This window comes from Nuphar pumila, chromosome 5 (assembly GCF_984573655.1).
Source record: "Nuphar pumila chromosome 5, dmNupPumi1.hap1.1, whole genome shotgun sequence".
Lineage (NCBI taxonomy): Eukaryota > Viridiplantae > Streptophyta > Magnoliopsida > Nymphaeales > Nymphaeaceae > Nuphar > Nuphar pumila.
Window position 1 is genome coordinate 9,856,832 of NC_143253.1, and position 12,383 is coordinate 9,869,214.

Below are 12,383 nucleotides of genomic sequence, written 5' to 3' on the forward strand. Positions count from 1 at the left end.
TTAATGACCGGACTGAAGGTCTCGAAGTAGTCAACCCCTTCTCTTTGGTAGAACCCTTTTGCCACTAACCTGGCCTTAAACCTAACGACAGACCCATCAGCATGTTGTTTGATCTTGAAGATCCACCTGCATCTAACTATATTGAGACCGATTTTGAAAGAAACCAGTTCCCAAGTTTTAATTTTGTAGAGGGCATTCATTTCACTGGTCATGGCATCAACCCATTGGGAATCACTTTGAGCTTCTTGAAAACTGGTTGGTTCAAGGTCATGTTGTAAGACTTGACACGTAAAGGTTTTTGGTCGCCTGGTCCCATCTTGAGATCACATGATCATGGGATGAGGTCTATGCGGGGGTGGATTATGACTTGGCTCATTTTCAAAGCTGCCATGAAGAGGCAGACTCGGTGACTCAAGAGGATTTGAGGGAGGATCTTCTTCTAAGATTCCTTCTTTAGGAGCGAGTAAGAGGCCATGGAGAATAATAGGAGTGTGTTTCTCTTAACTAGGATCAGGTGCCCGGTTGAGGGTTGTCTCAGGTGAAGGAACATGCTAAGATTTTTGGGTCTTAATGGCCAACCACTTCATGATGTCCCCTTCAATGAGAGGAATTCCACATCCTTGATATAAGAAAGAAGATTCATTAAAAACATGTTGGGATATAATAGTGTGTTGATGTACAGGATCATAGCATAAATATTCCTTATGACTTGACCCATATCCAAGAAAAATACAAGTTTGAACTTTGGGTGCGAGCTTAGAAGATCTGTAGGGAACCAGGTATGGATAAATAGTACATCCAAAAACCCACATGTAATCATATTGAGGCCTCTTTTTGAAAACTTTTTCATATAGAGTTTTGTTGCGCAACTCATACATAGGCAGTCAGTTGATAATGTGGACGGCTATTTTAAAGGTGTCGACCCAAAACTTGGAAGAAAGAGCAGCATGCTAAGTCCCATTTCAACAAAATGGCGATGTTTTCATTCCACAATCCCATTTTGTTGAGGGGTGTGTGGACACCAGAGCTATTGCTTAATTCCGTGGGAGTCAAGAAACGCAGAGAACTCTTTACTCGTGAATTCACCTCCTGAGTCACTATGAAAAATTTTGATTTTGTGCTTAATTTGGCTTTCTATAATATTTTTGAAAACTTTAAAGCACGAGAAGGTGTCAGATTTCTTGGCCAAGGGGAAAATCCAAGAAAAACAAGAGAAGTCATCAACAATCAATAGATAGTAAGCAAATCCTTCTCTTGAACCACTAGGAGCAGGACCCCAGAGATTAGCATGTATCAACTCTAAAGGAGCAGATGCAGAAAAATCAGACGTATTAAAAGGCAGTCTATGCATTTTAGCAAGGGCACAGGAAGAACAAAAGCTTAAGTCATGCTTATTCTCAACAAGAAACAACTTAAACGAATTCAATTTTCTCAAATTTTCAAGATTTGTGTGGCCAAGGTAATAGTGCAACAAATCCATCTACGCCTCTAATTTTTTGAACACCATATGAGCTTCCTTGTTATTCCAAACATAGAGCCCGCCTTCATTCTGCCCCTTGTGAAGAGTCTTCCCTGCAAATTCTTGACAGTAAAATCATTAGTCGTAAACTCAATCTTGCAATTATTATCTTTGGTAAGTTTAGCAACTGATAGCAAATTTTTCTGAATAGTCGGCACATGTAAGACATTCTTTAAAATGAGGTTTGTTGAGCCATAAGGTAGCGATATATTTCCAATATTTTGAATGAGCATTTTTTCCCCATTGCCAACAATAACAGAATCTAATCCATGATAGGTCGACTTACCTTGCAAGTTCTGATCGAAATTTGTCATATGGTGAGTAGCTACAATGTCGGGATACCAAGCTTGATTTGTTCCTGCATTGGGGGTCACTTGATTCACTCTGACATTAAGGGTCATAGCCATGAATGCCTTCGGTATATCATAGCATTGTCAGGCGGTATGATTTTTGTGACCACAATATTGGCATGTAGCAACATTATCCCCGTTGGTTTGGTTTGTAATACCCGCGTTCATTTCCGTGACCTCTCCCACGTTGGGCAATAAAAGCAGTTGAAGATGATTCAATTTGTGCCGCAATGTTGGGGGCGAACATGTGCAGCTGTTTCTCTTGAGTAAGAATCATATCATATCACTTCGAAAAAGTGGGAAGTTGCTTAAAAGTAGAGACAATAGTAACAAAGCTTTCATAGTCGCTACTCAAACCATTCAAAGCATGAAGAACTAAATCCGAATCAGAAACTTCATGATTTATGGCACACAGAGAATCATTCAGAAATTTGACATGATGCAGATAATCAGCCATCGATTTATCCTCCTTAATGTTTTGAAGGTCTCTTTTGAGATGAATAATCCAAAGATTCGACTGTGAGGCATGTTGATGTTCCAGAGTACACCAAGCCTCACGAGCAGTATTGTGACGGATTAACCAGCTTAGAGCAAGTTGGTCTGCTCTTTTCCAGGCAGCAAATTCAGGGTTGATTTTATTTTGAACAAATTGTTCTGGAGCAGGGCATGAACCATCAACACAACTCATCAAATCTTGACTGATCATGACGCTTTCGATTTGAGATCGCTACAGCAAATAATTGGATATGTCCAGCTTAATCGAAACAAGGCTGGAGAAGGCGTTCCATTGAATCACAGGAGCTGAAACCAATGTGTAAAGTTAAAGAAGGGGAAACCATTGAGCAAGCTGTTGTTAGAGAGGCGATTGCTTCGAAAAATATCTGCTACCAATGTGTTATTTTCTTTAGAGGAAGTGGAAGAGTTTGGTTTTGATGATGATTTAAAGAAACTGGATTTTTCTTGAATGCGTACATGTGGTTTTCTCTGTATTTGTTATTCAGCTTGAAGAAGAATCTGGGATATCCCCAGTTGGTATGACCAAGTTGGGGATCCTGATATTTACTTTGATGATAAGCCTTGCCCTTGGGAGGTTAGTGCTCTTTTTTTTTTTTTCTTCGAGGAGTTTAATTTGCTGACTGTGGTTACTTTGTTTCTTCTGTTTTATTTTGATTTTGTTTATTTACGTATTTAACTAATGTCTTGATTGTATAAATTAAGTTATAGAGCTTTACCGTCAGTAGGTAACTGCAATTCTTTGAGACTTTTCGGAGAATGATCTTTCCTATGAGGTTCTAAAAGTTATTGTTCAAAAGAAAATTGGTTCAGTTTGTGAGACAACCATGATTTCAGTTTTTGATCTCATTACTTTGAGCAAGAGTCTATGATTAATTAAAAATTTGAAATTGGATAAATTTAGTGTAAATTGGGCACTTCAGTGATTTAATTCTCGTGTTTGAGCCATACCAAGCCAAGCTGGCATAGTGCACATAGTGAGCCTTTTCCTTCTTTTTTTTCCCTTTCCCAATGTTTACCAACCATCAAGTCAACTTTGTGATCCTAGGTCTTTTTTTCTTAACAAGCTTTGTTTAGATATAGGAGTTAATTCTGTTCTGTGTTCTGTTCATGCATGGCTTGTGCTTCTTTTCTTTTACTAACATACTACCATTAGTCCTTGTGCTAAGTTGAATTTATTGCATCATGTTTATGGAGTCTCAAAAGGAGTTATACGTATCCCTGGATCTCATGCTTTTGCTTTTCAGGACAAACATAGTTATACTTGATGAAGTTTGTGTATGAAAGACAAGGAGACCTTGAAGGAATTTCACATGTTTTACTGCCTATCTAGTGTCCCCTATGTATTAGAGATGTTAACTAAGGCACCTTGTGAGTAGAGTGGAAGTCTTGAGGAGAAAGCAAAATATAGCAGGTTCCAACTGCTCCCAAGACTCCTGTTTGAAATCTTATATCTCACAGTAGAACTGACACATCTTGGAAACAAGATGACTCATGGGTGCTTGTAGTTCTCTTGTCCTAATTTTTAGAAAACCCTTGAATCTGCATGCCATATGTGCCTTGTATGTGTCCTTGTGAGATAAGATAGCTATTCTTCATTTGATAATGATAAGCTGTTACTAATTTATTAAATGCCTAAGCTCCTATATTGGTTTCTCTTGGCTCTAGAGTTCAGACTTTAGTGCATTGGATATTGGCCCCCCAGTTTTGACCTGCAACTTGCATCTTTATTTTTTTGGTGAAAAAAGACATGCTTATTAAACAGGTTCCTAGACCCGCTAGACCAATATATTTCATTGACCAGAAATTCTTCTAGAAGAGATAATAGTCAGTCATCTAATTTAGGCAATAATTTATAAGCTTGCCATCTACTTGACATCTGTAAACTCATAAATTATAGTTGCGTCTGAATTTAGCTCAAGCCAATAATTATAGATGGTCTTGCATATCCATCTATTCTTTTTAGAATTCTGAAGCATTTTCAAATTCATCTAACAGGATTACCCATACTCCTATAAGTATCGATATTTGTGGGTTATGGGTCAGCGGTTCAGTCTCCCTATCCATTTCACATGGACAATTTGTTTTCATCTTAGAAATTTTCATGGTGATTGTTCTTATTTATCTTTGAAATTGTCACAGCAATTGTTGTCATACTTTTTTGTTAAATTATGATGCTTGGATTTCCTATTTTGATTTGTTTGTTGCTGGTCTTGACAAAGACTGTCTTGCAGGTGGCGGGTTTTAAAGGTGCCAAACTTTAGATGGTCCAAGTTGGTCCCTGACTCATACAACTGGGCCTGATGTAGTTGGATTTGTTAATAGTCAGGATTTCATTGAGCTTGACGTTCCTTTAAATGTATTTTTCATTTCTTGGCTGGTGTGTAAAGTACCACACTTGTGTAACCTTTACTTATGCCAATCTGTGGGCCTGCTGCAGAGTTAGATATTGCTTATTGGCTTATTACATCTCCAAAGTTATCTTGAAAGTACCTGTGTTTTGTCTCTAAATTATAAGAGATAAATAGTTGATTTCGGTTTTCATATAGAGATGATACAGTCAAAAAATGGGCTAAAAAAGGTTCGACAGACCCTGACGGTGCCGGAAGGCATCGGGCGTGTTGACGCAGAAAGCAACTCATCGCCAGAAAAAGGCACGTAAAGAAAAATCAAAAATCAAAACAAGAGGTCAGTTTTATTTTATGAATTAGACAAATCGGTGAACTAAGGGTACCCGATTTGCGTAAACTCGGAATAAAAAAAATCATGAGAGAAAGAGGGTTCGGCTTCTTCTTTCCTCTCTCTCTCTGTTAAGGGGCTCGACCCGTCGGAAAATGTCTGTAGAGGCATCGGTTGAAGTCGTTGAAACAGGAAAAAGGAGAAAAACAAAAACGAAAAAAAAGGAGGCCCAAAATCGCTCATCCTTTCGATTGGGGGCCGGATTTGTCACTGAGGTGCCGGTAGTGGCGTTGCTGCCAGAACCGATAGGTCGAATTTCTTTTCAGCCCTCAAAAACCCTCGCCGGCGAAGGCCTCATTCTCTCAGGTCGCGCAGCGACTGTCGGTCACCCTGTCTAGTGCAGCGTGTTGCCGTCGAGTGCGGCGTGCTATCTCCAGACCGGCCGTCGTGTTCTGCCTGCAGCGGTAGACGAACGAAAAACGAAAAAAAAAGGAAAGAAGAAGAAGAAGGGGAACAGGGCCTTCACCTTGCCGGTGCCTGGACATCGCCGGACAGGTCGGAGGAGGTGATCGTTCCCTTGCCGAAAAATCTCGTCGCTCCAGCTGCGGGTTCCCCCTCTCTCTCAGAACAAAAAGAAAAAGAAAAACGAAAAGGGTTCTCCCCTTTCGTTTTTACGTATAAGCCTTTTCTAATAAAAAATAAAAATTATGTGTAAAATTGAAATTTCTTGAAAATTTTGGAAAAAGGCCCTTGTTAATTCAGTTTTTCTGAAGAAAAAAAACAAAAAACCAGTATACCGACTTTTCTGAAATTATGGAAAAGTGGTTTTTTTCTTTTCTGTTAAAATAGAAAAAAATCATATACATATATAGTTTGCTGGATAATCGAGAATCGACTGATTTTTTCTGAAATTAAAGAAAAAGGATTGTATAAATTTTCTTTTTTGAAGTTTATGCTTTTGTTTTTGCTTAGAGAGGCTTTTTTTTTAAATTATCGAGAAGTAGTTTATATTTTTTGATAAACTCAAAAATTTCAAAAAGTGTTCTGCTTTATTGATTTTTTGCAGAACAAGACCCTGATCTTTTCTAATATTATAGAAAAAGAGTCAGAACTTTATGTTTAACTTAGAAAGTTGCAGAAACAGGTTTCTGTAATTTTGTTTACACAAAACCTTTTATTTTATTTTTTAAAATTACAGAAAAATGATTCTAAGTTTCTAAAACCACTTATCACTTATTTCTATCAAAAAGTACTTAATATTTAATAATTTTTATGAATTTCTTGCATACTTAAAAACCATATTGCATGTTAAACTAGTTTAGAAAGATCAAAACTAGTTATATTTACAAATATTAGTTGGAATAAACTTTATTAATTTTAATATTTATTTATAATTAAGAATATGGCAAATTGAATAGTTATGGTTGAGTTGTCCAAAATCGAAAAACTTAATGAAATGGATTTTGGAATGTGGAGAAGGAAGATAGAATATCTGTTAACACATGAGAAGACCTTATATGTATTGAATAATGTAAAATCTTTACTAACTGATAAATCGAGTGAAGAAGAGAAAAAAACTCATAATAAGTTTATCGAAGACAATCAACTTGCTTAAGCAACTCTTCTAACATTATGCAAGATGACCTCATTCGAGTGTTTGAAGACTTTGACATTGCAAAGAGAATGATGAAAGAAATCAGAAACAAGTATGATATGACTTCAGAAACCCACATTCAACTTCTTCTTGAGCAATACAACTCATGCAGGATGAAAGAGTCAGACAACATGGTCGATAATGTGAATCGAATGTTGGTAATGGCTAAAGACTTAGTCATAGCTGAAAATAATATTTCTGAGCGCATGCAAATCTTCACCATACTAAACAACCTTCTTCTAACTTGGAAGATGGGATCAATTGCCTTGAAATTAAACCAGAAATGTTTTATTCTAACTGAGCTTTTTTCTGCCATTAGCCCTTGAGTAAGAGCACATGTCAAAAGACAAGGAAGAAAAAGTTATGAATACCCAAAAATCCTTTCCAGCAACCTCTCACAAGTTCAAGCCTAAAGGAACATTCTTTAAAAAATTTAAGAAGAATAAATTCAACAAGAAACGTCTAGTGCAAACCAAAAACTCTAAGACGGCAATAAAGAGAGCATGTTTTTATTGTGGAAAAGTTGGACATTTCAAGAATAATTGCCCAAATAAAACCAAGAAAGAGAATCCAAGAAAGCAAGTAAATAGAGAATAAGAAATAGTATGCACTGTGTCTAAATCATTGATCGTAGATATTAATCTTCCAAGGTGGTGGATTGACTCAGGGGTGACGCGACATGTGTCTAAGACAAAGGAAGGATGTGTGGAGATAAAAGAGTTGAAGCCTGAAGATCATAAGGTGTATATGAGAAATAACACCTATAGTGATGTGGTCGAGATAGGGACCTATAGGCTATAGGCATAAGGGACTAGTCTCCTACTAACAAATATACTTTATGTACCTTCTATGAGAAAAAATCTTTTATCAGTAGAAGATTTTACTAAAAAGGGCTTCGAAATCTACTTCCAGGGTAACAAGGTCACTATTGAGAAAGATGGAAAAATAAAGTTCAGGGATTGCTATGATGCTGACCATGGTCTCTTTCGTTTAAATGTAACTCTTTTTATAAATAATACAATAAATACTTCTGATTATATTGATTGTGTATTTAATATCAATGCATATTTATGGAATTTAAGCTTAGGGTATGTAAATGTCAATAAAATGAAAAGAATATTTTGTATGGGATTGTTACATTCTCTTAAAAATATAGAATTTGAAAAATATGAACCATGAATATCAGGTAAAATGACTAGAAAACATTTTTCTAAGGAAGGTAGGTCATGTAACTTACTAGTTTTAGTACACAAAGATATTTGTAGACCCTTAATAGTAGAAACACATGAAAATAAATATTTTATCACATTTATAGATGATTATTCAAGATACAAATACATATACTTAATCTATAAGAAATTTGAAGCTCTAGAAAAGTTTAAGGCATATAAACATGAGGTTGAAGTATTACTAAGAAGAAAAATCCAAGTTATAAGATTTGATAAAAGAAGTGAATATAACTCTGATGAGTTTAAGACCTTCTGCATTGATAATAATATAACTCCTTATACAACTATGCCTTATACACCACAATAGAATGATGTAGCAGAACGAAGGAATAAAATCTTAATGGGTATGACTAAGTCTATATTGCCACATGCAAATCTTCCCAAAAAAATTTAGGGATAAACAATTTGCACTGCTATGTATATCTTAAATAAGGTTTCTTCTAAGGCTATAGAGCTTACACCTCATAAATTATGGACTGGTAGAAAGCCAAAGTTGAGTCATTTGCAAAAGTGAGTGTCATTTGCTCATGTGTTGATTCCTAGTCAAATAATAGACAAGTTAGATAGCAAAACTATCAAATGCATATTCATGGGATGCCCAAAATGATCAAAGGGATATCGTTTATATAATCCTGAAAAAGGATTTATAGAGAGTATAGAGGTAGAATTTATGAAAACTCAAGAAAGCAATTTTGATCATGAAGATGATGGTGTATTTCTTGATATTATAAATGATCTTGGTGTACTAAATCAAGAGTTAGAGCATAACGATCTAGTTATGAATAATGGGCAAAATTTACAATTAGTGATTGAACAGAAAAGAACAAAAACTCCTCCATCATATTTGAATGATTGTTATACATTCTTTAGTGAAGAATTATGTTATTCCATAGATTTGAATAAAACTCTTGACAACTTGAGTTTTGTATATGCAATTGCTTTTAATGGGTCTGAACTATGGAAGGGAGCAATAAAAGATGAGTTGAACTCAATAGAAAAAAATAGAGTTTGGGAACTAGGCACTCTGCCTAGTGGATATAGGGCAATTGGTAGTAAATGGGTTCTCCAAAAAAAACTAAAGGCAGATGGATCTATTGATAAATTCAAGGAAGATTAGTAGCAAAAGGGTATTCTCAACGAGAAGAGATTGATTATGAAGAAACTTACTCTCTTGTAACCAAACTGGCATCTATTCGTATCATCTTGGCATTGGTAACTTATTTTGATCTTGACCTATATCAAATAGATGCAAAAACAATATTCTTAAATGGTCAATTAAATGAAATTATTTTTATACATCAACAAGAAGGTTTTGAAATTAAAGGTCAAGAGGATAAAGTATACAAGTTAAATAAATTCTTATAAGTATACAGGTTAAATAAATCCTTATATGGACTTAAGCAGTCAACAAGACACTGATATTTGACTTTTCATAATGTTATAACCAAATTGGGTTATGAGGCAAATAGTTTGGGTCACTGTGTATATGCCAAGAATAGTGAGAGTAAGTTTACTTTATTATCCCTTTATGTTGATGATATATTAATTACAAAAAATGACATAGACATGGTAAATATGACTAAATCATGGTCAAGTTTTCGATTTAAAATGAAGGATATGAGTGAATTTTCATATATCCTTGGAATTAAGATAAAGAGAGATAAAAAATTGAGATTGCTATGTTTAAGTCAAGAAAAATATCTTGACTATATTTTAAAGAAATTTAGAATGAAAAGTATCAAACAAAGGGTACTCCTGTAGTAAAAGGCCAAAGGCTAAGTAAGAATGATTGTCCAAAAGATGGACACAAAAGTTGAATGTCCCCTATGCTCATGCAATTGAAAGCATGATGTATGCAATGTTTTGTACAAACCTGATTTAAGTTTTGTTGTAAGTCTAATAAGTAGATATCAAAGTAATCTTGGGTTTTTTCACTGAGAAGCAGCGAAGAGAATTTTTCGATATCTAAAGAGAACTAAGAAATTTAAGCTATGCTATCAGTCAGATAGTTTAAAGTTATAGGCTACTCAAATGCTGACTTTGTTGATGATAGAGATGAAGCAAAGTTCACCTCTGGTTATGTATTTATGTTACGAGGTGGAGCAATTGCATGGTCATGCAAGAAACAAGGGTATGTGACACAACATACCCAGTAAGCTGAGTATATTGCTTGTAACATGGCAACCACATTTGACATGTGGATAAACTGTTTCCTAAATGAGTTGAAATTGAACATTCCAAAAGATCCAATTCAATTTTATTGTGACAATCAAGCTACTATAAGACTAATACAAACAAGAGCTTATATCTCTAAAAGTAAGCATATTGAAGTTAAATATCAATATATTCATGATATGCTTATGAAAAATGGCATAGCAATGGACTATATTCCTTCAAGTAACATGGTAGCATATCCGCTAATCAAGGCAGTCACATGTGAGTCATATGGTTCTCAGATATGTCTAAGTGGCGAGTGAGTAAAGATCACTCAGAAAGTGTGTAAGGTTTTGGTTGAGAACAAGCATATAAACACATGAAATCCCTTATGGCCAAGTGGGAGATGTAAGGCCATGTAGCCATAAGGTGAGTGTTGGGGTCATTCCAATAGTCACAATGCTCAAATGCAAAAAGAAGTGTCTCTTGGGGGATGAAGAAACTTCTCCCAGGGTTGTGTCCCAAACTTGAACTCTTTACACCACTATAAATATAGTGAAAAAGGTATGGTTCATACTAAGAAATCATATAAGAGACAATCACAGAAAAGTAACAGTTACAGTTACTAAAGGCATTCAAACTGTGAAAGGGTTGAGAGTATGAACCTCCTCACGATTTCGAGCATAACAACATCTTCACTCTTGCTACAATTATGCATCCGTGCATAAAGATCCCTACATAATTTGCTCGATCTTTGCGATCCACGACTTGGATTTGATCCTTTCAAACTCCAAAAACTTCATTTTAATCATCAATCATGATCTCAAACTCTCTCATCGTGTTGATCAAAATTCACCAGAAATTTATAATTTCAAGGCAAAAACACTAGTCAACAATCTCAATCCTAAAGGAGAGCACTCAACTAGCTTGAATAACGAGGAACAAAGACTCAACTCTATCTAGAGAGGAGCAAAAGGGCTCAACTTAACTAGATTGATTTAAAATTCAGATATAGAAGAAGAATTAGGGGTTGAGAAGGGAGGAATTATAGAGAGAAGAAGATGAGGAGCTAGAAGAAGAGCTTAATTTCAAATTCAATTCTTTCAATATGAGTACAAGTTGGCGTGGGGTATTTATAGACATTGAGTGGATTTTGGACTTGGATCTCACTCCATTGCATGCTCATACTCTCTTATACCCAATTACACCTAAATCTACTAAAATGCATGCTAAATGAACAAGAAATTTAAAATATGAAATCAAACAAATAACTAACAAAGTCAAACATGCAACTAAAGTGAAAACAACTAAGCAAAGTCAAGGGTTCAAGGTTGAAACTCAACCGAGCACACCCTTGGTACAAAGGGCCTAGTAGGGCCGTATCCTTGGGTGCATGTGGCAACCTACTACTTCCCAGTAGGGGTGGCAATTGGGTCAGGTTGGCAGGTCAACATACTTCAACACGAACCCGACCCGTTTATTAAATGGGTCAGTTGTGGCAAACACGAACCCGACCCATTTATTAAACGAGTAACCGGACACGACACGGTTAACCCGTGTAATAAATGGGTCGGGTCGGGTAAACAGGTTGGCGGGTTAGCGAGCGGGTTGGCGGGTCGGGTTCGGGTAAATGGGTTGGCCGGCGAGTTGGTGGGTCGGGTTTGGGTAAACGGAAAATGGGTTGGTGGGCGGGTCAGGGTCGGGTAAACGGGTTGGCGGGTCAGGTAAACGGGTTGGCAGGTCGAGTTCAGGTAAATGGGTTGACCCACCCGCCTAACCCGTGTATTAAACGGGTCAGTCGGGTTGGCTGGTTGGCATACCCCTAACACGAACCCGACCCGTTTAGTAAACGGGTTAGGCGGGTCGACCCGTTTATGACACAAACCTGTTTAAGCCAAACCCGAACCCGACTAAGAAGCGGGTTGGCGGGTCGTGTCAAATTTTGCCACCCCTACTTCTCAGCAAAAAAATGCTTTAGCGGCTAGAGCTAACCGTCTGTAAAAGTCATTTTAATGACTTTGACACGTCCCAATCTATGCAAATCTGGATTCAATTCGGCGTTAGATCGAACACACAGTGGGCATTGTTCGTGAACATTGAAATGCAGCGATCAATTGGCGCACAAGAAGGCCTGTGACTAGGGATGGCAGTGGGGCGGGGCGGGGGACAAGGTCTCCACCCCTGCCCCGCCTCAAGATTAGAACCTCCATCCCTGGCGGGGATGGATTTTAACCTCCACCCCCGCCTTCATCCCCGTTTCATGTCCTCCATCCCCGATTCAAACA